Source organism: Stenella coeruleoalba (genome assembly GCF_951394435.1).
Source record: "Stenella coeruleoalba genome assembly, contig: scaffold_299, whole genome shotgun sequence".
NCBI lineage: Eukaryota > Metazoa > Chordata > Mammalia > Artiodactyla > Delphinidae > Stenella > Stenella coeruleoalba.
The window spans coordinates 120,399-143,952 of record NW_027646395.1 but is presented as its reverse complement, the minus strand read 5'-3'; the positions used below and the strand labels follow the sequence as shown (position 1 = coordinate 143,952).

The following is a 23,554-nucleotide window of genomic DNA, read 5'->3' as shown; positions in this document are numbered from 1 at the left end:
AATATGTCTCAGTTTTCATACCCTGGTACTTGGGTGCAACATTCCAGATGCTTTACTAACACTCTCCGCACTTGGAGAGTCAGTCCCTTTAACCTCCTGTTTGGCCCAGTTTGCAATTTCTGCGGAAGATGAACAGGAATAGCGAGAACCAATGAGAGGCTAGCTGGAGGTGTCTGGACGGGCAAATTTAACTCTCATTTCCCACCAGGAAGAGGAATTAACCAAAGGCTCAGCATGCCGGGCCGGAACCAGATTAGGGCCTGAAGCCATCCTGCGGTGTTGCGGCCAGCTCAAAAGAAAGCGAGTTGAAGAAAGGAGCTCAGGGGCACTGTAATTCAAACCTGCAGAGTTATAAATGAGAGCTATCGTCCAAAAATAGACTGAAGTAAGGCTGCCAAGAGGACTTGAAAGCGGGGCAGAATTGCAGGAAACCGATTTCAGGAGGTAGACTGGAATTGCATTTAAAGCATAGGAAAAGAGGCAGAACGTCCACAATGATGCACTTGGCCAAAAAGGGCGTATGCGTTTTTTCCTGAATATATTCAGGAAAAAACGCATACGCCCTTTTTGGCCAACCAAGCAAGCTTGCAAAGGAAATCTGCACTACAATGAAGTCTCACTTCCCCCCCGGTCAAAAGGGCCATCTGAAAAAAGTGTAAAATCCAGAAAGGCAACCGGACATTGAGAACTGGGAGCCTTGTTATGCTGATGGGCGGGATGTAAATTGCCAACAGACACTCAGGAGAAGTGTATGGTGTTTCCTGAAACATCTAAAAAACAAAGCAACAGAGCCTAGGGCACTTCCACTTATGGTCCTATAGCTTAGGGAAATTAAAATCAAAAAGACACAGCCACCCCAAAGTTTGGGACGCCTCTGTTTACAAGAACCTCGTTTACCGTACAAGTTCAATATCACAGAAAGTGAAAAATGGATAAAGAAGTTGTGGTATTTACTTACAAAGCAATATCACTCAGCAATGAAATCTGTGTCATCAGGCCCTTAGCAGCACAATGAGTGGATTCAGGTATGATGATTCTAACTGAAATAAGTCACACAGAAAAAGAAACATCATAAGATATCAGTAATACACGGAATGTAAACTTGGCTACACAGGAACTGAATTACAGAACAGAACAGGGTCTCAAATTTAGAAAACCAACTTATGCTTGCTTAAGGGTAAAGGTGAGTTGGGGTGCTGCATAAAACCAGAGATTGAAATGAGCACAGATAAAGTTCCTTAAGCCAAATATGGAATAGACAAGAGCTACTCCTTGCTCAACGAAATGGACTCAACACCGCATATTAAACGCCTAAGAATGTACCTGACTAGTAAGTATCGTAAAACCTATGGATTGCTATGTCTCCAAAAGAGAATCAAGCATGTGTACAGGGGCATAAACGCAGCAGTGATAGGATTGGAGAGGTTCGGTGAGCAAATGAAGACCCTTTGAAGTCATATTGCATTGTACCCATTACACGGGTCTTAACTCTCCAGGTTTAAGGTATTCTTCCTTCAGCTAAAACATGCATGTGGAACCCAAGTATGATCAACCATGTGAACGGGAGACGTGTTCAAATATGTCTCAGTTTTCCTCCCCTGGTACTCGGGTGCAACATTCCAGACGCTTTACTAACACTCTCCCCACTTGGAGAGTCAGTCCCTTTAACCTCCTGTTTGGCCCAGTTTGCAATTTCTGTGGAAGATGAACAGGAATAGCGAGAACCAATGAGAGACTAGCTGGAGGTGTCTGGATGGGCAAATTTAACTCTCATTTCCCACCAGGAAGAGGAAATAACCAAAGGCTCAGCGTGCCGTGCCAGAACCAGATTAGGGCCTGAAGACATCCTGCGGTGTTGCGGCCAGGTCACAAGAAAGCGAGGTGAAGAAAGGAGCTCAGGGGCACTGTAATTCACAAACCTGCAGAGTTATAAATGAGAGCTATCGTCCAAAAATAGACTGAAGTAAGGCTGCCAAGAGGACTTGAAAGCGGGGCAGAATTGCAGGAAACCGATTTCAGGAGGTAGACTGGAATTGCATTGAAAGCATAGGAAAAGAGGCAGAACGTCCACAATGATGCACTTGGCCAAAAAGGGCGTATGCGTTTTTTCCTGAATATATTCAGGAAAAAACGCATACGCCCTTTTTGGCCAACCAAGCAAACTTCCAAAGGAAATCTGCACTACAATGAAGTCTCACTTCCCCCCGGTCAAAAGGGCCATCTGAAAAAAGTGTAAAATCCAGAAAGGCAGGACAGGCCATGGAGAACTGGGAGCCTTGTTATGCTGATGGGCGGGATGTAAATTGCCAACAGACACTCAGGAGAAGTGTATGGTGTTTCCTGAAACATCTAAAAAACAAAGCAACAGAGCCTAGGGCACTTCCACTTATGGTCCTATAGCTTAGGGAAATTAAAATCAAAAAGACACAGCCACCCCAAAGTTTGGGACGCCTCTGTTTACAAGAACCTCGTTTACCGTACAAGTTCAATATCACAGAAAGTGAAAAATGGATAAAGAACTTGTGGTACTTACGTACAATGCAGTATCACTCAGCAATGAAATCTATGTCATCAGGCCCGTAGCAGCATAATGAGTGGATTCAGGTATGATGATTCTAACTGAAATAAGTCACACAGAAAAAGAAACATCATAAGATATCACTAATACACGGAATGTAAACGTGGCTACACAGGAACTGCATTCCAAAACAGAACAGGGTCTCAAATTTAGAAAACCAACTTATGCTTGCTTAAGGGGAAAGGTGAGTTGGGGTGCTGCATAAAACCAGAGATTGAAATGAGCACAGATAAAGTTCCTTAAGCCAAATATGGAATAGACAAGAGCTACTCCTTGCTCAACGAAATGGACTCAAAACCCCATATTAAACGCCTAAGAATGTACCTGACTAGTAAGTATCTTAAAACCTATGGATGGCTATGTCTCCAAAAGAGAATCAAGCGTGTGTACAGGGGCATAAACGCAGCAGTGATAGGATTGGAGAGGTTCGGTGAGCAAATGAAGACCCTTTGAAGTCATATTGCATGGTACCCATTACACGGGTCTCAGCTCTCCAGGTTTAAGGTATTCTTCCTTCAGCTAAAACATGCATGTGGAACCTAGAGTATGATCAACCATGTGAATGGGAGATGTGTTCAAATATGTCTCAGTTTTCGTACCCTGGTACTCGGGTGCAACATTCCAGATGCTTTACTAACACTCTCCCCACTTGGAGAGTCAGTCCCTTTAACCTCCTGTTTGGCCCAGTTTGCAATTTCTGCGGAAGATGAACAGGAATAGCGAGAACCAATGAGAGGCTAGCTGGAGGTGTCTGGACGGGCAAATTTAACTCTCATTTCCCACCAGGAAGAGGAATTAACCAAAGGCTCAGCATGCCGGGCCGGAACCAGATTAGGGCCTGAAGCCATCCTGCGGTGTTGCGGCCAGCTCAAAAGAAAGCGAGTTGAAGAAAGGAGCTCAGGGGCACTGTAATTCAAACCTGCAGAGTTATAAATGAGAGCTATCGTCCAAAAATAGACTGAAGTAAGGCTGCCAAGAGGACTTGAAAGCGGGGCAGAATTGCAGGAAACCGATTTCAGGAGGTAGACTGGAATTGCATTGAAAGCATAGGAAAAGAGGCAGAACGTCCACAATGATGCACTTGGCCAAAAAGGGCGTATGCGTTTTTTCCTGAATATATTCAGGAAAAAACGCATACGCCCTTTTTGGCCAACCAAGCAAGCTTGCAAAGGAAATCTGCACTACAATGAAGTCTCACTTCCCCCCCGGTCAAAAGGGCCATCTGAAAAAAGTGTAAAATCCAGAAAGGCAACCGGACATTGAGAACTGGGAGCCTTGTTATGCTGATGGGCGGGATGTAAATTGCCAACAGACACTCAGGAGAAGTGTATGGTGTTTCCTGAAACATCTAAAAAACAAAGCAACAGAGCCTAGGGCACTTCCACTTATGGTCCTATAGCTTAGGGAAATTAAAATAAAAAAGACACAGCCACCCCAAAGTTTGGGACGCCTCTGTTTACAAGAACCTCGTTTACCTTACAAGTTCAATATCACAGAAAGTGAAAAATGGATAAAGAAGTTGTGGTATTTACTTACAAAGCAATATCACTCAGCAATGAAATCTGTGTCATCAGGCCCTTAGCAGCACAATGAGTGGATTCAGGTATGATGATTCTAACTGAAATAAGTCACACAGAAAAAGAAACATCATAAGATATCAGTAATACACGGAATGTAAACTTGGCTACACAGGAACTGAATTACAGAACAGAACAGGGTCTCAAATTTAGAAAACCAACTTATGCTTGCTTAAGGGTAAAGGTGAGTTGGGGTGCTGCATAAAACCAGAGATTGAAATGAGCACAGATAAAGTTCCTTAAGCCAAATATGGAATAGACAAGAGCTACTCCTTGCTCAACGAAATGGACTCAACACCGCATATTAAACGCCTAAGAATGTACCTGACTAGTAAGTATCGTAAAACCTATGGATTGCTATGTCTCCAAAAGAGAATCAAGCATGTGTACAGGGGCATAAACGCAGCAGTGATAGGATTGGAGTGGTTCGGTGAGCAAATGAAGACCCTTTGAAGTCATATTGCATGGTACCCATTCCACGGGTCTCAACTCTCCAGGTTTAAGGTATTCTTCCTTCAGCTAAAACATGCATGTGGAACCCAAGTATGATCAACCATGTGAACGGGAGACGTGTTCAAATATGTCTCAGTTTTCCTCCCCTGGTACTCGGGTGCAACATTTCAGACGCTTTAATAACACTCTCCGCACTTGGAGAGTCAGCGCCTGTAACCTCCTGTTTGGCACAGTTTGCAATTTCTGCGGAAGATGAACAGGAATAGCGAGAACCAATGAGAGACTAGCTGGAGGTGTCTGGACGGGCAAATTTAACTCTCATTTCCCACCAGGAAGAGGAAATAACCAAAGGCTCAGCGTGCCGTGCCGGAACCAGATTAGGGCCTGAAGCCATCCTGCGGTGTTGCGGCCAGGTCACAAGAAAGCAAGTTGAAGAAACGAGCTCAGGGGCACTGTAATTCACAAACCTGCAGAGTTATAAATGACAGCTATCGTCCAAAAATAGACTGAAGTAAAGCTGCCAAGAGGACTTGAAAGCGGGGCAGAATTGCAGGAAACCGATTTCAGGAGGTAGACTGGAATTGCATTGAAAGCATAGGAAAAGAGGCAGAACGTCCACAATGATGCACTTGGCCAAAAAGGGCGTATGCGTTTTTTCCTGAATATATTCAGGAAAAAACGCATACGCCCTTTTTGGCCAACCAAGCAAGCTTGCAAAGGAAATCTGCACTACAATGAAGTCTCACTTCCCCCCGGTCAAAAGGGCCATCTGAAAAAAGTGTAAAATCCAGAAAGGCAGGACAGGCCATGGAGAACTGGGAGCCTTGTTATGCTGATGGGCGGGATGTAAATTGCCAACAACCACTCGGGAGAAGTGTATGGTGTTTCCTGAAACATCTAAAAAACAAAGCAACAGAACCTAGGGCACTTCCACTTATGGTCCTATAGCTTAGGAAAATTAAAATAAAAAAGACACAGCCACCCCAAAGTTTGGGACGCCTCTGTTTACAAGAACCTCATTTACCGTACAAGTTCAATATCACAGAAAGTGAAAAATGGATAAAGAACTTGTGGTACTTACGTACAATGCAGTATCACTCAGCAATGAAATCTATGTCATCAGGCCCGTAGCAGCATAATGAGTGGATTCAGGTACGATGATTCTAACTGAAATAAGTCACAGAGAAAAAGAAACATCATAAGGTATCACTAATACACAGAATGTAAACTTGGCTACACAGGAACTGAATTCCAAAACACAACAGGGTCTCAAATTTAGAAAAGCAACTTATGCTTGCTTAAGGGTAAAGGTGAGTTGGGGTGCTGCATAAAACCAGAGATTGAAATGAGCACAGATAAAGGTCCTTAAGCCAAATATGGAATAGACAAGAGCTACTCCTTGCTCAATGAAATGGACTCAACACCGCATGTTAAATGCCTAAGAATGTACCTGACTAGTAAGTATCTTAAAACCTATGGATTGCTATGTCTCCGAAAGAGAATCAAGCATGTGTACAGGGGCATAAACGCAGCAGTGATAGGATTGGAGAGGTTCGGTGAGCAAATGTAGACCCTTTGAAGTCATATTGCATGGTACCCATTCCACGGGTTTCAACTACCCAGGTTTAAGGTATTCTTCCTTCAGCTAAAACATGCATGTGGAACCCAAGTATGATCAACCATGTGAATGGGAGATGTGTTCAAATATGTCTCAGTTTTCCTCCCCTGGTACTCGGGTGCAACATTCCAGACGCTTTACTAACACACTCCCCACTTGGAGAGTCAGCGCCTTTAACCTCCTGTTTGGCTCAGTTTGCAATTTCTTCGGAAGATGAACAGGAATAGTGAGAACCAATGAGAGGCTAGCTGGAGGTGTCTGGACGGGCAAATTTAACTCTCATTTCCCACCAGGAAGAGGAAATAACCAAAGGCTCAGTGTGCCGTGCCGGAACCAGATTAGGGCCTGAAGCCATCCTGCGGTGTTGCGGCCAGCTCAAAAGAAAGCGACTTGAAGAAAGGAGCTCAGGGGCACTGTAATTCACAAACCTGCAGAGTTATAAATGAGAGCTATCGTCCAAAAATAGACTGAAGTAAGGCTGCCAAGAGGACTTGAAAGCGGGGCAGAATTGCAGGAAACCGATTTCAGGAGGTAGACTGGAATTGCATTGAAAGCATAGGAAAAGAGACAGAACGTCCACAATGATGCACTTGGCCAAAAAGGGCGTATGCGTTTTTTCCTGAATATATTCAGGAAAAAACGCATACGCCCTTTTTGGCCAACCAAGCAAGCTTGGAAAGGAAATCTGCACTACAATGAAGTCTCACTTCCCCCCGGTCAAAAGGGCCATCTGAAAAAAGTGTAAAATCCAGAAAGGCAGGACAGGCCATGCAGAACTGGGAGCCTTGTTATGCTGATGGGCGGGATGTAAATTGCCAACAACCACTCAGGAGAAGTGTATGGTGTTTCCTGAAACATCTAAAAAACAAAGCAACAGAGCCTAGGGCACTTCCACTTATGGTCCTATAGCTTAGGGAATTTAAAATCAAAAAGACACAGCCACCCCAAATTTTCGAACGGCTCTGTTTACAAGAACCTCGTTTACAGTACAAGTTCAACATCGCAGAAAGTGAAAAATGGATAAAGAACTTGTGGTATTTACTTACAAAGCAATATCACTCAGCAATGAAATCTGTGTCATCAGACCCTTAGCAGCACAATGAGTGGATTCAGGTATGATGATTCTAACTGAAATAAGTCACACAGAAAAAGAAACATCATAAGATATCAGTACTACACGGAATGTAAACTTGGCTACACAGGAACTGAATTACAGAACAGAACAGGGTCTCAAATTTAGAAAAACAACTTATGCTTGCTTAAGGGGAAAGGTGAGTTGGGGTGCTGCATAAAACCAGAGATTGAAATGAGCACAGATAAAGTTCCTTAAGCCAAATATGGAATAGACAAGAGCTACTCCTTGCTCAACGAAATGGACTCAACACCGCATATTAAACGCCTAAGAATGTACCTGACTAGTAAGTATCTTAAAACCTATGGATTGCTATGTCTCCGAAAGAGAATCAAGCATGTGTACAGGGGCATAAACGCAGCAGTGATAGGATTGGAGAGGTTCGGTGAGCAAATGAAGACCCTTTGAAGTCATATTGCATGGTACCCATTCCACGGGTTTCAACTACCCAGGTTTTAGGTATTCTTCCTTCAGCTAAAACATGCATGTGGAACCCAGAGTATGATCAACCATGTGATCGGGAGACGTGTTCAAATATGTCTCAGTTTTCCTCCCCTGGTACTTGGGTGCAACATTCCAGATGCTTTACTAACACTCTCCCCACTTGGAGAGTCAGCGCCTTTTACCTCCTGTTTGGCACAGTTTGCAATTTCTGCGGAAGATGAACAGGAATAGCGAGAACCAATGAGAGGCTAGCTGGAGGTGTCTGGACGGGCAAATTTAACTCTCATTTCCCAACAGGAAGAGGAATTAACCAAAGGCTCAGCGTGCCGTACCGGAACCAGATTAGGGCCTGAAGCCATCCTGCGGTGTTGCGGCCAGCTCAAAAGAAAGCGAGTTGAAGAAAGGAGCTCAGGGGCACTGTAATTCACAAACCTGCAGAGTTATAAATGACAGCTATCGTCCAAAAATAGACTGAAGTAAGGCTGCCAAGAGGACTTGAAAGCGGGGCAGAATTGCAGGAAACCGATTTCAGGAGGTAGACTGGAATTGCATTGAAAGCATAGGAAAAGAGGCCGAACGTCCACAATGATGCACTTGGCCAAAAAGGGCGTATGCGTTTTTTCCTGAATATATTCAGGAAAAAACGCATACGCCCTTTTTGGCCAACCAAGCAAGCTTGCAAAGGAAATCTGCACTACAATGAAGTCTCACTTCCCCCCGGTCAAAAGGGCCATCTGAAAAAAGTGTAAAATCCAGAAAGGCAGGACAGGCCATGGAGAACAGGGAGCCTTGTTATGCTGATGGGCGGGATGTAAATTGCCAACAACCACTCGGGAGAAGTGTATGGTGTTTCCTGAAACATCTAAAAAACAAAGCAACAGAACCTATGGCACTGCCACTTATGGTCCTATAGCTTAGGGAAATTAAAATAAAAAAGACACAGCCACCCCAAAGTTTGGAACGGCTCTGTTTACAAGAACCTCGTTTACAGTACAAGTTCAACATCGCAGAAAGTGAAAAATGGATAAAGAACTTGTGGTATTTACTTACAACGCAGTATCACTCAGCAATGAAATCTATGTCATCAGGCCCGTAGCAGCATAATGAGTGGATTCAGGTACGATGATTCTAACTGAAATAAGTCACACAGAAAAAGAAACATCATAAGATATCACTAATACACGGAATGTAAACTTGGCTACACAGGAACTGCATTCCAAAACAGAACAGGTTCTCAAATTTAGAAAAGCAACTTATGCTTGCTTAAGGGTAAAGGTGAGTTGGGGTGCTGCATAAAACCAGAGATTGAAATGAGCACAGATAAAGTTCCTTAAGTCAAATATGGAATAGACAAGAGCTACTCCTTGCTCAACGAAATGGACTCAACACCGCATATTAAACGCCTAAGAATGTACCTGACTAGTAAGTATCGTAAAACCTATGGATTGCTATGTCTCCAAAAGAGAATCAAGCGTGTGTACAGGGGCATAAACGCAGCAGTGATAGGATTGGAGAGGTTCGGTGAGCAAATGAAGACCCTTTGAAGTCATATTGCATGGTACCCATTACACGGGTCTCAACTCTCCAGGGTTAAGGTATTCTTCCTTCAGCTAAAACATGCATGTGGAACCCAAGTATGATCAACCATGTGAACGGGAGACGTGTTCAAATATGTCTCAGTTTTCCTCCCCTGGTACTCGGGTGCAACATTCCAGACGCTTTACTAACACTCTCCCCACTTGGAGAGTCAGCGCCTTTAACCTCCTGTTTGGCTCACTTTGCAATTTCTGTGGAAGATGAACAGGAATAGTGAAAACCAATGAGAGGCTAGCTGGAGGTGTCTGGACGGGCAAATTTAACTCTCATTTCCCACCAGGAAGAGGAAATAACCAAAGGCTCAGTGTGCCGTGCCGGAACCAGATTAGGGCCTGAAGCCATCCTGCGGTGTTGCGGCCAGGTCACAAGAAAGCGAGTTGAAGAAAGGAGCTCAGGGGCACTGTAATTCACAAACCTGCAGAGTTATAAATGACAGCTATCGTCCAAAAATAGACTGAAGTAAGGCTGCCAAGAGGACTTGAAAGCGGGGCAGAATTGCAGGAAACCGATTTCAGGAGGTAGACTGGAATTGCATTGAAAGCATAGGAAAAGAGGCAGAACGTCCACAATGATGCACTTGGCCAAAAAGGGCGTATGCGTTTTTTCCTGAATATATTCAGGAAAAAACGCATACGCCCTTTTTGGCCAACCAAGCAAGCTTGCAAAGGAAATCTGCACTACAATGAAGTCTCACTTCCCCCCGGTCAAAAGGGCCATCTGAAAAAAGTGTAAAATCCAGAAAGGCAGGACAGGCCATGGAGAACTGGGAGCCTTGTTATGCTGATGGGCGGGATGTAAATTGCCAACAGACACTCCGGAGAAGTGTATGGTGTTTCCTCAAACATCTAAAAAACAAAGCAACAGAGCCTAGGGCACTTCCACTTATGGTCCTATAGCTTAGGGAATTTAAAATCAAAAAGACACAGCCACCCCAAATTTTCGAACGGCTCTGTTTACAAGAACCTCGTTTACAGTACAAGTTCAACATCGCAGAAAGTGAAAAATGGATAAAGAAGTTGTGGTATTTACTTACAAAGCAATATCACTCAGCAATGAAATCTGTGTCATCAGGCCCTTAGCAGCACAATGAGTGGATTCAGGTATGATGATTCTAACTGAAATAAGTCACACAGAAAAAGAAACATCATAAGATATCAGTAATACACAGAATGGAAACTTGGCTACACAGGAACTGAATTACAGAACAGAACAGGGTCTCAAATTTAGAAAAACAACTTATGCTTGCTTAAGGGGAAAGGTGAGTTGGGGTGCTGCATAAAACCAGAGATTGAAATGAGCACAGATAAAGTTCCTTAAGCCAAATATGGAATAGACAAGAGCTACTCCTTGCTCAACGAAATGGACTCAACACCGCCTATTAAACGCCTAAGAATGTACCTGACTTGTAAGTATCTTAAAACCTATGGATTGCTATGTCTCCAAAAGAGAATCAAGCATGTGTACAGGGGCATAAACGCAGCAGTGATAGGATTGGAGAGGTTCGGTGAGCAAATGAAGACCCTTTGAAGTCATATTGCATGGTACCCATTCCACGGGTTTCAACTACCCAGGTTTAAGGTATTCTTCCTTCAGCTAAAACATGCATGTGGAACCTAGAGTATGATCAACCATGTGATCGGGAGACGTGTTCAAATATGTCTCAGTTTTCGTACCCTGATACTCGGGTGCAACATTCCAGACGCTTTACTAACACTCTCCCTACTTGGAGAGTCAGTGCCTTTAACCTCCTGTTTGCCCCAGTTTGCAATTTCTGCGGAAGATGAACAGGAATAGCGAGAACCAATGAGAGACTAGCTGGAGGTGTCTGGACGTGCAAATTTAACTCTCATTTCCCAACAGGAAGAGGAAATAACCAAAGGCTCAGCGTGCCGTGCCGGAACCAGATTAGGGCCTGAAGCCATCCTGCGGTGTTGCGGCCAGCTCACAAGAAAGCGAGTTGAAGAAAGGAGCTCAGGGGCACTGTAATTCACAAACCTGCAGAGTTATAAATGACTGCTATCGTCCAAAAATAGACTGAAGTAAGGCTGCCAAGAGGACTTGAAAGCGGGGCAGAATTGCAGGAAACCGATTTCAGGAGGTAGACTGGAATTGCATTGAAAGCATAGGAAAAGAGGCCGAACGTCCACAATGATGCACTTGGCCAAAAAGGGCGTATGCGTTTTTTCCTGAATATATTCAGGAAAAAACGCATACGCCCTTTTTGGCCAACCAAGCAAGCTTGCAAAGGAAATCTGCACTACAATGAAGTCTCACTTCCCCCCGGTCAAAAGGGCCATCTGAAAAAAGTGTAAAATCCAGAAAGGCAGGACAGGCCATGGGGAACTGGGAGCCTTGTTATGCTGATGGGCGGGATGTAAATTGCCAACAACCACTCGGGAGAAGTGTATGGTGTTTCCTGAAACATCTAAAAAACAACGCAACAGAGCCTAGGGCACTTCCACTTATGGTCCTATAGCTTAGGGAAATTAAAATCAAAAAGACACAGCCACCCCAAAGTTTGGGATGCCTCTGTTTACAAGAACCTCGTTTACAGTACAAGTTCAACATCGCAGAAAGTGAAAAATGGATAAAGAACTTGTGGTATTTACTTACAACGCAGTATCACTCAGCAATGAAATCTATGTCATCAGGCCCGTAGCAGCATAATTAGTGGATTCAGGTACGATGATTCTAACTGAAATAAGTCACACAGAAAAAGAAACATCATAAGATATCACTAATACACGGAATGGAAACTTGGCTACACAGGAACTGCATTCCAAAACAGAAGAGGGTCTCAAATTTAGAAAACCAACTTATGCTTGCTTAAGGGTAAAGGTGAGTTGGGGTGCTGCATAAAACCAGAGTTTGAAATGAGCACAGATAAAGTTCCTTAAGCCAAATATGGAATAGACAAGAGCTACTCCTTGCTCAACGAAATGGACTCAACACCGCATATTAAACGCCTAAGAATGTACCTGACTTGTAAGTATCTTAAAACCTATGGATTGCTATGTCTCCGAAAGAGAATCAAGCATTTGTACAGGGGCATAAACGCAGCAGTGATAGGATTGGAGAGGTTCGGTGAGCAAATGAAGACCCTTTGAAGTCATATTGCATGGTACCCATTCCACGGGTTTCAACTACCCAGGTTTAAGGTATTCTTCCTTCAGCTAAAACATGCATGTGGAACCTAGAGTATGATCAACCATGTGATCGGGAGACGTGTTCAAATATGTCTCAGTTTTCGTACCCTGGTACTCGGGTGCAACATTCCAGACGCTTTACTAACACTCTCCCTACTTGGAGAGTCAGTGCCTTTAACCTCCTGTTTGCCCAAGTTTGCAATTTCTGCGGAAGATGAACAGGAATAGGGAGAACCAATGGGAGACTAGCTGGAGGTGTCTGGACGGGCAAATTTAACTCTCATTTCCCACCAGGAAGAGGAATTAACCAAAGGCTCAGCGTGCCGTGCCGGAACCAGATTAGGGCCTGAAGCCATCCTGCGGTGTTGCGGCCAGCTCACAAGAAAGCGAGTTGAAGAAAGGAGCTCAGGGGCACTGTAATTCACAAACCTGCAGAGTTATAAATGACAGCTATCGTCCAAAAATATACTGAAGTAAGGCTGCCAAGAGGACTTGAAAGCGGGGCAGAATTGCAGGAAACCGATTTCAGGAGGTAGACTGGAATTGCATTGAAAGCATAGGAAAAGAGGCCGAACGTCCACAATGATGCACTTGGCCAAAAAGGGCGTATGCGTTTTTTCCTGAATATATTCAGGAAAAAACGCATACGCCCTTTTTGGCCAACCAAGCAAGCTTGCAAAGGAAATCTGCACTACAATGAAGTCTCACTTCCCCCCGGTCAAAAGGGCCATCTGAAAAAAGTGTAAAATCCAGAAAGGCAGGACAGGCCATGGAGAACTGGGAGCCTTGTTATGCTGATGGGCGGGATGTAAATTGCCAACAACCACTCGGGAGAAGTGTATGGTGTTTCCTGAAACATCTAAAAAACAAAGCAACAGAACCTAGGGCACTTCCACTTATGGTCCTATAGCTTAGGGAATTTAAAATCAAAAAGACACAGCCACCCAAAAGTTTGGAACGGCTCTGTTTACAAGAACGTCGTTTACAGTACAAGTTCAACATCGCAGAAAGTGAAAAATGGATAAAGAACTTGTGGTATTTACTTACAACGCAGTATCACTCAGCAATGAAATCTATGTCATCAGGCCCATAGCAGCATAATGAGTGGATTCAGGTACGATGATTCTAACTGAAATAAGTCACACAGAAAAAGAAACATCATAAGATATCACTAATACACGGAATGTAAACTTGGCTACACAGGAACTGCATTCCAAAACAGAACAGGGTCTCAAATTTAGAAAACCAACTTATGCTTGCTTAAGGGTAAAGGTGAGTTGGGGTGCTGCATAAAACCACAGATTGAAATGAGCACAGATAAAGTTCCTTAAGTCAAATATGGAATAGACAAGAGCTACTCCTTGCTCAACGAAATGGACTCAACACCGCATATTAAACGCCTAAGAATGTACCTGACTAGTAAGTATCGTAAAACCTATGGATTGCTATGTCTCCGAAAGAGAATCAAGCGTGTGTACAGGGGCATAAACGCAGCAGTGATAGGATTGGAGAGGTTCGATGAGCAAATGAAGACCCTTTGAAGTCATATTGCATGGTACCCATTACACGGGTCTCAACTACCCAGGTTTAAGGTATTCTTCCTTCAGCTAAAACATGCATGTGGAACCCAAGTATGATCAACCATGTGAACGGGAGACGTGTTCAAATATGTCTCAGTTTTCCTCCCCTGGTACTCGGGTGCAACATTCCAGACGCTTTACTAACACTCTCCCCACTTGGAGAGTCAGCGCCTTTAACCTCCTGTTTGGGTCAGTTTGCAATTTCTGCGGAAGATGAACAGGAATAGCGAAAACCAATGAGAGGCTAGCTGGAGGTGTCTGGACGGGCAAATTTAACTCTCATTTCCCACCAGGAAGAGGAAATAACCAAAGGCTCAGTGTGCCGTGCCGGAACCAGATTAGGGCCTGAAGCTATCCTGCAGAGTTGCGGCCAGGTCACAAGAAAGCGAGTTGAAGAAAGGAGCTCAGGGGCACTGTAATTCACAAACCTGCAGAGTTATAAATGACAGCTATCGTCCAAAAATAGACTGAAGTAAGGCTGCCAAGAGGACTTGAAAGCGGGGCAGAATTGCAGGAAACCGATTTCAGGAGGTAGACTGGAATTGCATTGAAAACATAGGAAAAGAGGCAGAACGTCCACAATGATGCACTTGGCCAAAAAGGGCGTATGCGTTTTTTCCTGAATATATTCAGGAAAAATCGCATACGCCCTTTTTGGCCAACCAAGCAAGCTTGCAAAGGAAATCTGCACTACAATGAAGTCTCACTTCCCCCCGGTCAAAAGGGCCATCTGAAAAAAGTGTAAAATCCAGAAAGGCAGGACAGGCCATGCAGAACTGGGAGCCTTGTTATGCTGATGGGCGGGATGTAAATTGCCAAGAGACACTCCGGATAAGTGTATGGTGTTTCCTGAAACATCTAAAAAACAAAGCAACAGAGCCTAGGGCACTTCCACTTATGGTCCTATAGCTTAGGGAATTTAAAATCAAAAAGACACAGCCACCCCAAAGTTTGGAACGGCTCTGTTTACAAAAACCTCGTTTACAGTACAAGTTCAACATCGCAGAAAGTGAAAAATGGATAAAGAAGTTGTGGTATTTACTTACAAAGCAATATCACTCAGCAATGAAATCTGTGTCATCAGGCCCTTAGCAGCACAATGAGTGGATTCAGGTATGATGATTCTAACTGAAATAAGGCACACAGAAAAAGAAACATCATAAGATATCAGTAATACACAGAATGGAAACTTGGCTACACAGGAACTGAATTACAGAACAGAACAGGGTCTCAAATTTAGAAAAACAACTTATGCTTGCTTAAGGGGAAAGGTGAGTTGGGGTGCTGCATAAAACCAGAGATTGAAATGAGCACAGATAAAGTTCCTTAAGCCAAATATGGAATAGACAAGAGCTACTCCTTGCTCAACGAAATGGACTCAACACCGCATATTAAACGCCTAAGAATGTACCTGACTTGTAAGTATCTTAAAACCTATGGATTGCTATGTCTCCAAAAGAGAATCAAGCATGTGTACAGGGGCATAAACGCAGCAGTGATAGGATTGGAGAGGTTCGGTGAGCAAATGAAGACCCTTTGAAGTCATATTGCATGGTACCCATTCCACGGGTTTCAACTACCCAGGTTTAAGGTATTCTTCCTTCAGCTAAAACATGCATGTGGAACCTAGAGTATGATCAACCATGTGATCGGGAGACGTGTTCAAATATGTCTCAGTTTTCGTATCCTGGTACTCGGGTGCAACATTCCAGACGCTTTACTAACACTCTCCCCACTTGGAGAGTCAGTGCCTTTAACCTCCTGTTTGCCCCAGTTTGCAATTTCTGCGGAAGATGAACAGGAATAGCGAGAACCAATGAGAGACTAGCTGGAGGTGTCTGGACGTGCAAATTTAACTCTCATTTCCCACCAGGAAGAGGAAATAACCAAAGGCTCAGCGTGCCGTGCCGGAACCAGATTAGGGCCTGAAGCCATCCTGCGGTGTTGCGGCCAGCTCACAAGAAAGCGAGTTGAAGAAAGGAGCTCAGGGGCACTGTAATTCACAAACCTGCAGAGTTATAAATGACTGCTATCGTCCAAAAATAGACTGAAGTAAGGCTGCCAAGAGGACTTGAAAGCGGGGCAGAATTGCAGGAAACCGATTTCAGGAGGTAGACTGGAATTGCATTGAAAGCATAGGAAAAGAGGCCGAACGTCCACAATGATGCACTTGGCCAAAAAGGGCGTATGCGTTTTTTCCTGAATATATTCAGGAAAAAACGCATACGCCCTTTTTGGCCAACCAAGCAAGCTTGCAAAGGAAATCTGCACTACAATGAAGTCTCACTTCCCCCCGGTCAAAAGGGCCATCTGAAAAAAGTGTAAAATCCAGAAAGGCAGGACAGGCCATGGAGAACTGGGAGCCTTGTTATGCTGATGGGCGGGATGTAAATTGCCAACAACCACTCGGGAGAAGTGTATGGTGTTTCCTGAAACATCTAAAAAACAAAGCAACAGAGCCTAGGGCACTGCCACTTATGGTCCTATAGCTTAGGGAAATTAAAATCAAAAAGACACAGCCACCCCAAAGTTTGGGACGCCTCTGTTTACAAGAACCTCGTTTACAGTACAAGTTCAGCATCGCAGAAAGTGAAAAATGGTTAAGAACTTGTGGTATTTACTTACAAAGCAATATCACTCAGCAATGAAATCTGTGTCATCAGGCCCTTAGCAGCACAATGAGTGGATTCAGGTTTGATGATTCTAACTGAAATAAGTCACACAGAAAAAGAAACATCATAAGATATCAGTAATACACGGAATGTAAACTTGGCTACACAGGAACTGAATTACAGAACAGAACAGGGTCTCAAATTTAGAAAACCAACTTATGCTTGCTTAAGGGGAAAGGTGAGTTGGGGTGCTGCATAAAACCACAGATTGAAATGAGCACAGATAAAGTTCCTTAAGTCAAATATGGAATAGACAAGAGCTACTCCTTGCTCAACGAAATGGACTCAACACCGCATATTAAACGCCTAAGAATGTACCTGACTAGTAAGTATCTTAAAACCTATGGATGGCTATGTCTCCGAAAGAGAATCAAGCATGTGTACAGGGGCATAAACGCAGCAGTGATAGGATTGGAGAGGTTCGGTGAGCAAATGAAGACCCTTTGAAGTCATATTGCATGGTACCCATTCCACGGGTTTCAACTACCCAGGTTTTAGGTATTCTTCCTTCAGCTAAAACATGCATGTGGAACCCAAGTATGATCAACCATGTGAACGGGAGACGTGTTCAAATATGTCTCAGTTTTCCTCCCCTGGTACTCGGGTGCAACATTCCAGACGCTTTACTAACACTCTCCCCACTTGGAGAGTCAGTCCCTTTAACCTCCTGTTTGGCCCAGTTTGCAATTTCTGTGGAAGATGAACAGGAATAGCGAGAACCAATGAGAGGCTAGCTGGAGGTGTCTGGACGGGCAAATTTAACTCTCATTTCCCACCAGGAAGAGGAAATAACCAAAGGCTCAGTGTGCCGTGCCGGAACCAGATTAGGGCCTGAAGCCATCCTGCGGTGTTGCGGCCAGCTCACAAGAAAGCGAGTTGAAGAAAGGAGCTCAGGGGCACTGTAATTCACAAACCTGCAGAGTTATAAATGACAGCTATCGCCCAAAAATAGACTGAAGTAAGGCTGCCAAGAGGACTTGAAAGTGGGGCAGAATTGCAGGAAACCGATTTCAGGAGGTAGACAGGAATTGCATTGAAAGCATAGGAAAAGAGGCAGAACGTCCACAATAATGCACTTGGCCAAAAAGGGCGTATGCGTTTTTTCCTGAATATATTCAGGAAAAAACGCATACGCCCTTTTTGGCCAACCAAGCAAGCTTGCAAAGGAAATCTGCACTACAATGAAGTCTCACTTCCCCCCGGTCAAAAGGGCCCTCTGAAAAAAGTGTAAAATCCAGAAAGGCAGGACAGGCCATGGAGAACTGGGAGCCTTGTTATGCTGATGGGTGGGATGTAAATTGCCAACAACCCCTCGGGAGAAGTGTATGGTGTTTCCTGAAACATCTAAAAAACAAAGCAACAGAACCTAGGGCACTTCCACTTATGGTCCTATAGCTTAGGGAAATTAAAATCAAAAAGACACAGCCACCCCAAAGTTTGGAACGGCTCTGTTTACAAGAACCTCGTTTACAGTACAAGTTCAACATCGCAGAAAGTGAAAAATGGATAAAGAAGTTGTGGTATTTACTTACAAAGCAATATCACTCAGCAATGAAATCTGTGTCATCAGGCCCTTAGCAGCACAATGAGTGGATTCAGGTATGATGATTCTAACTGAAATAAGTCACACAGAAAAAGAAACATCATAAGATATCAGTAATACACGGAATGTAAACTTGGCTACACAGGAACTGAATTACAGAACAGAACAGGGTCTCAAATTTAGAAAACCAACTTATGCTTGCTTAAGGGGAAAGGTGAGTTGGGGTGCTGCATAAAACCAGAGATTGAAATGAGCACAGATAAAGTTCCTTAAGCCAAATATGGAATAGACAAGAGCTACTCCTTGCTCAACGAAATGGACTCAACACCGCATATTAAACGCCTAAGAATGTACCTGACTAGTAAGTATCTTAAAACCTATGGATGGCTATGTCTCCGAAAGAGAATCAAGCATGTGTACAGGGGCATAAACGCAGCAGTGATAGGATTGGAGAGGTTCGGTGAGCAAATGAAGACCCTTTGAAGTCATATTGCATGGTACCCATTCCACGGGTTTCAACTACCCAGGTTTAGGTATTCTTCCTTCAGCTAAAACATGCATGTGGAACCCAAGTATGATCAACAATGTGAACGGGAGACGTGTTCAAATATGTCTCAGTTTTCCTCCCCTGGTACTCGGGTGCAACATTCCAGACGCTTTACTAACACTCTCCCCACTTGGAGAGTCAGCGCCTTTAACCTCCTGTTTGGCCCAGTTTGCAATTTCTGCGGAAGATGAACAGGAATAGCGAGAACCAATGAGAGGCTAGCTGGAGGTGTCTGGACGGGCAAATTTAACTCTCATTTCCCACCAGGAAGAGGAATTAACCAAAGGCTCAGCGTGCCGTGCCGGAACCAGATTAGGGCCTGAAGCCATCCTGCGGTGTTGTGGCCAGCTCAAAAGAAAGCGAGTTGAAGAAAGCAGCTCAGGGGCACTGTAATTCACAAACCTGCAGAGTTATAAATGACAGCTATCGTCCAAAAATAGACTGAAGTAAGGCTGCCAAGAGGACTTGAAAGCGGGGCAGAATTGCAGGAAACCGATTTCAGGAGGTAGACTGGAATTGCATTGAAAGCATAGGAAAAGAGGCAGAACGTCCACAATGATGCACTTGGCCAATAAGGGCGTATGCGTTTTTTCCTGAATATATTCAGGAAAAAACGCATACGCCCTTTTTGGCCAACCAAGCAAGCTTGCAAAGGAAATCTGCACTACAATGAAGTCTCACTTCCCCCCGGTCAAAAGGGCCATCTGAAAAAAGTGTAAAATCCAGAAAGGCAGGACAGGCCATGGAGAACTGGGAGCCTTGTTATGCTGATGGGCGGGATGTAAATTGCCAACAACCACTCGGGAGAAGTGTATGGTGTTTCCTGAAACATCTAAAAAACAAAGCAACAGAGCCTAGGGCACTTCCACTTATGGTCCTATAGCTTAGGGAAATTAAAATCAAAAAGACACAGCCACCCCAAAGTTTGGTACGCCTCTGTTTACAAGAACCTCATTTACAGTACAAGTTCAACATCGCAGAAAGTGAAAAATGGATAAAGAAGTTGTGGTATTTACTTACAAAGCAATATCACTCAGCAATGAAATCTGTGTCATCAGGCCCTTAGCAGCACAATGAGTGGATTCAGGTATGATGATTCTAACTGAAATAAGTCACACAGAAAAAGAAACATCATAAGATATCACTAATACACGGAATGTAAACTTGGCTACACAGGAACTGAATTACAGAACAGAACAGGGTCTCAAATTTAGAAAACCAACTTATGCTTGCTTAAGGGTAAAGGTGAGTTGGGGTGCTGCATAAAACCAGAGATTGAAATGAGCACAGATAAAGTTCCTTAAGCCAAATATGGAATAGACAAGAGCTACTCCTTGCTCAATGAAATGGACTCAACACCGCATATTAAACGTCTAAGAATGTACCTGAATTGTAAGTATCTTAAAACCTATGGATTGCTATGTCTCCAAAAGAGAATCAAGCATTTGTACAGGGACATAAACGCAGCAGTGATAGGATTGGAGAGGTTCGGTGAGCAAATGAAGACCCTTTGAAGTCATATTGCATGGTACCCATTCCAAGGGTTTCAACTACCCAGGTTTTAGGTATTCTTCCTTCAGCTAAAACATGCATGTGGAACCCAGAGTATGATCAACCATGTGAACGGGAGACGTGTTCAAATATGTCTCAGTTTTCCTCCCCTGGTACTCGGGTTCAACATTCCAGACGCTTTACTAACACTCTCCCGACTTGGAGAGTCAGCGCCTTTAACCTCCTGTTTGCCCCAGTTTGCAATTTCTGCGGAAGATGAACAGGAATAGCGAGAACCAATGAGAGACTAGCTGGAGGTGTCTGGACGGGCAAATTTAACTCTCATTTCCCACCAGGAAGAGGAATTAACCAAAGGCTCAGCGTGCCGTGCCGGAACCAGATTAGGGCCTGAAGCCATCCTGCGGTGTTGCGGCCAGGTCACAAGAAAGCGAGTTGAAGAAAGGAGCTCAGGGGCACTGTAATTCACAAACCTGCAGAGTTATAAATGACAGCTATCGTCCAAAAATAGACTGAAGTAAGGCTGCCAAGAGGACTTGAAAGCGGGGCAGAATTGCAGGAAACCGATTTCAGGAGGTAGACTGGAATTGCATTGAATGCATAGGAAAAGAGGCAGAACGTCCACAATGATGCACTTGGCCAAAAAGGGCGTATGCGTTTTTTCCTGAATATATTCAGGAAAAAACGCATACGCCCTTTTTGGCCAACCAAGCAAGCTTGCAAAGGAAATCTGCACTACAGTGAAGTCTCACTTCCACCCGGTCAAAAGGGCCATCTGAAAAAAGTGTAAAATCCAGAAAGGCAGGACAGGCCATGGAGAACTGGGAGCCTTGTTATGCTGATGGGCGGGATGTAAATTGCCAAGAACCACTTGGGAGAAGTGTATGGTGTTTCCTGAAACATCTAAAAAACAAAGCAACAGAGCCTAGGGCACTTCCACTTATGGTCCTATAGCTTAGGGAAATTAAAATCAAAAAGACACAGCCACCCCAAAGTTTGGAACGGCTCTGTTTACAAGAACCTCGTTTACAGTACAAGTTCAACATTGCAGAAAGTGAAAAATGGATAAAGAAGTTGTGGTACTTACTTACAAAGCAATATCACTCAGCAATGAAATCTGTGTCATCAGGCCCTTAGCAGCACAATGAGTGGATTCAGGTATGATGATTCTAACTGAAATAAGTCACACAGAAAAAGAAACATCATAAGATATCACTAATACACGGAATGTAAACTTGGCTACACAGGAACTGAATTACAGAACAGAACAGGGTCTCAAATTTAGAAAACCAACTTATGCTTGCTTAAGGGGAAAGGTGAGTTGGGGTGCTGCATAAAACCAGAGATTGAAATGAGCACAGATAAAGTTCCTTAAGCCAAATATGGAATAGACAAGAGCTACTCCTTGCTCAACGAAATGGACTCAACACCGCATATTAAACGCCTAAGAATGTACCTGACTAGTAAGTATCTTAAAACCTATGGATGGCTATGTCTCCGAAAGAGAATCAAGCATGTGTACAGGGGCATAAACGCAGCAGTGATAGGATTGGAGAGGTTCGGTGAGCAAATGAAGACCCTTTGAAGTCATATTGCATGGTACCCATTCCACGGGTTTCAACTACCCAGGTTTTAGGTATTCTTCCTTCAGCTAAAACATGCATGTGGAACCCAAGTATGATCAACCATATGAACGGGAGACGTGTTCAAATATGTCTCAGTTTTCCTTCCCTGGTACTCGGGTGCAACATTCCAGACGCTTTACTAACACTCTCCCGACTTGGAGAGTCAGTGTCTTTAACCTCTTTTTGGCCCAGTTTGCAATTTCTGCGGAAGATGAACAGGAATAGCGAGAACCAATGAGAGGCTAGCTGGAGGTGTCTGGACGGGCAAATTTAACTCTCATTTCCCACCAGGAAGAGGAATTAACCAAAGGCTCAGCGTGCCGTGCCGGAACCAGATTAGGGCCTGAAGCCATCCTGCGGTGTTGCGGCCAGGTCACAAGAAAGCGAGTTGAAGAAAGGAGCTCAGGGGCACTGTAATTCACAAACCTGCAGAGTTATAAATGACAGCTATCGTCCAAAAATAGACTGAAGTAAGGCTGCCAAGAGGACTTGAAAGCGGGGCAGAATTGCAGGAAACCGATTTCAGGAGGTAGACTGGAATTGCATTGAATGCATAGGAAAAGAGGCAGAACGTCCACAATGATGCACTTGGCCAAAAAGGGCGTATGCGTTTTTTCCTGAATATATTCAGGAAAAAACGCATACGCCCTTTTTGGCCAACCAAGCAAGCTTGCAAAGGAAATCTGCACTACAATGAAGTCTCACTTCCCCCCGGTCAAAAGGGCCCTCTGAAAAAAGTGTAAAATCCAGAAAGGCAGGACAGGCCATGGAGAACTGGGAGCCTTGTTATGCTGATGGGCGGGATGTAAATTGCCAACAACCACTCGGGAGAAGTGTATGGTGTTTCCTGAAACATCTAAAAAACAAAGCAACAGAGCCTAGGGCACTTCCACTTATGGTCCTATAGCTTAGGGAATTTAAAATCAAAAAGACACAGCCACCCCAAAGTTTGGAACGGCTCTGTTTACAAGAACCTCGTTTACAGTACAAGTTCAACATCGCAGAAAGTGAAAAATGGATAAAGAACTTGTGGTATTTACTTACAAAGCAATATCACTCAGCAATGAAATCTGTGTCATCAGGCCCTTAGCAGCACAATGAGTGGATTCAGGTTTGATGATTCTAACTGAAATAAGTCACACAGAAAAAGAAACATCATAAGATATCAGTAATACACGGAATGTAAACTTGGCTACACAGGAACTGAATTACAGAACAGAACAGGGTCTCAAATTTAGAAAAACAACTTATGCTTGCTTAAGGGGAAAGGTGAGTTGGGGTGCTGCATAAAACCAGAGATTGAAATGAGCACAGATAAAGTTCCTTAAGCCAAATATGGAATAGACAAGAGCTACTCCTTGCTCAACGAAATGGACTCAACACCGCATATTAAACGCCTAAGAATGTACCTGACTAGTAAGTATCTTAAAACCTATGGATGGCTATGTCTCCGAAAGAGAATCAAGCATGTGTACAGGGGCATAAACGCAGCAGTGATAGGATTGGAGAGGTTCGGTGAGCAAATGAAGACCCT

At 43.9% G+C, this 23,554-nt stretch overlaps 1 long non-coding RNA gene across 2 annotated transcripts in view; it reads right to left on the bottom strand.

Annotated features, from left to right (window-relative positions):
• The window catches only part of LOC307181138, a 60,067-nt gene extending 51,154 nt beyond the window's left edge, over positions 1-8,913 (bottom strand). For both annotated transcript variants that reach the window (XR_013825995.1, XR_013825996.1), the window contains exon 1: positions 8,853-8,913. This is a non-coding gene — a long non-coding RNA (uncharacterized lncRNA). The remainder of the gene's footprint in view (positions 1-8,852) is intronic.
• Positions 8,914-23,554: the final 14,641 nt, after the last annotated feature.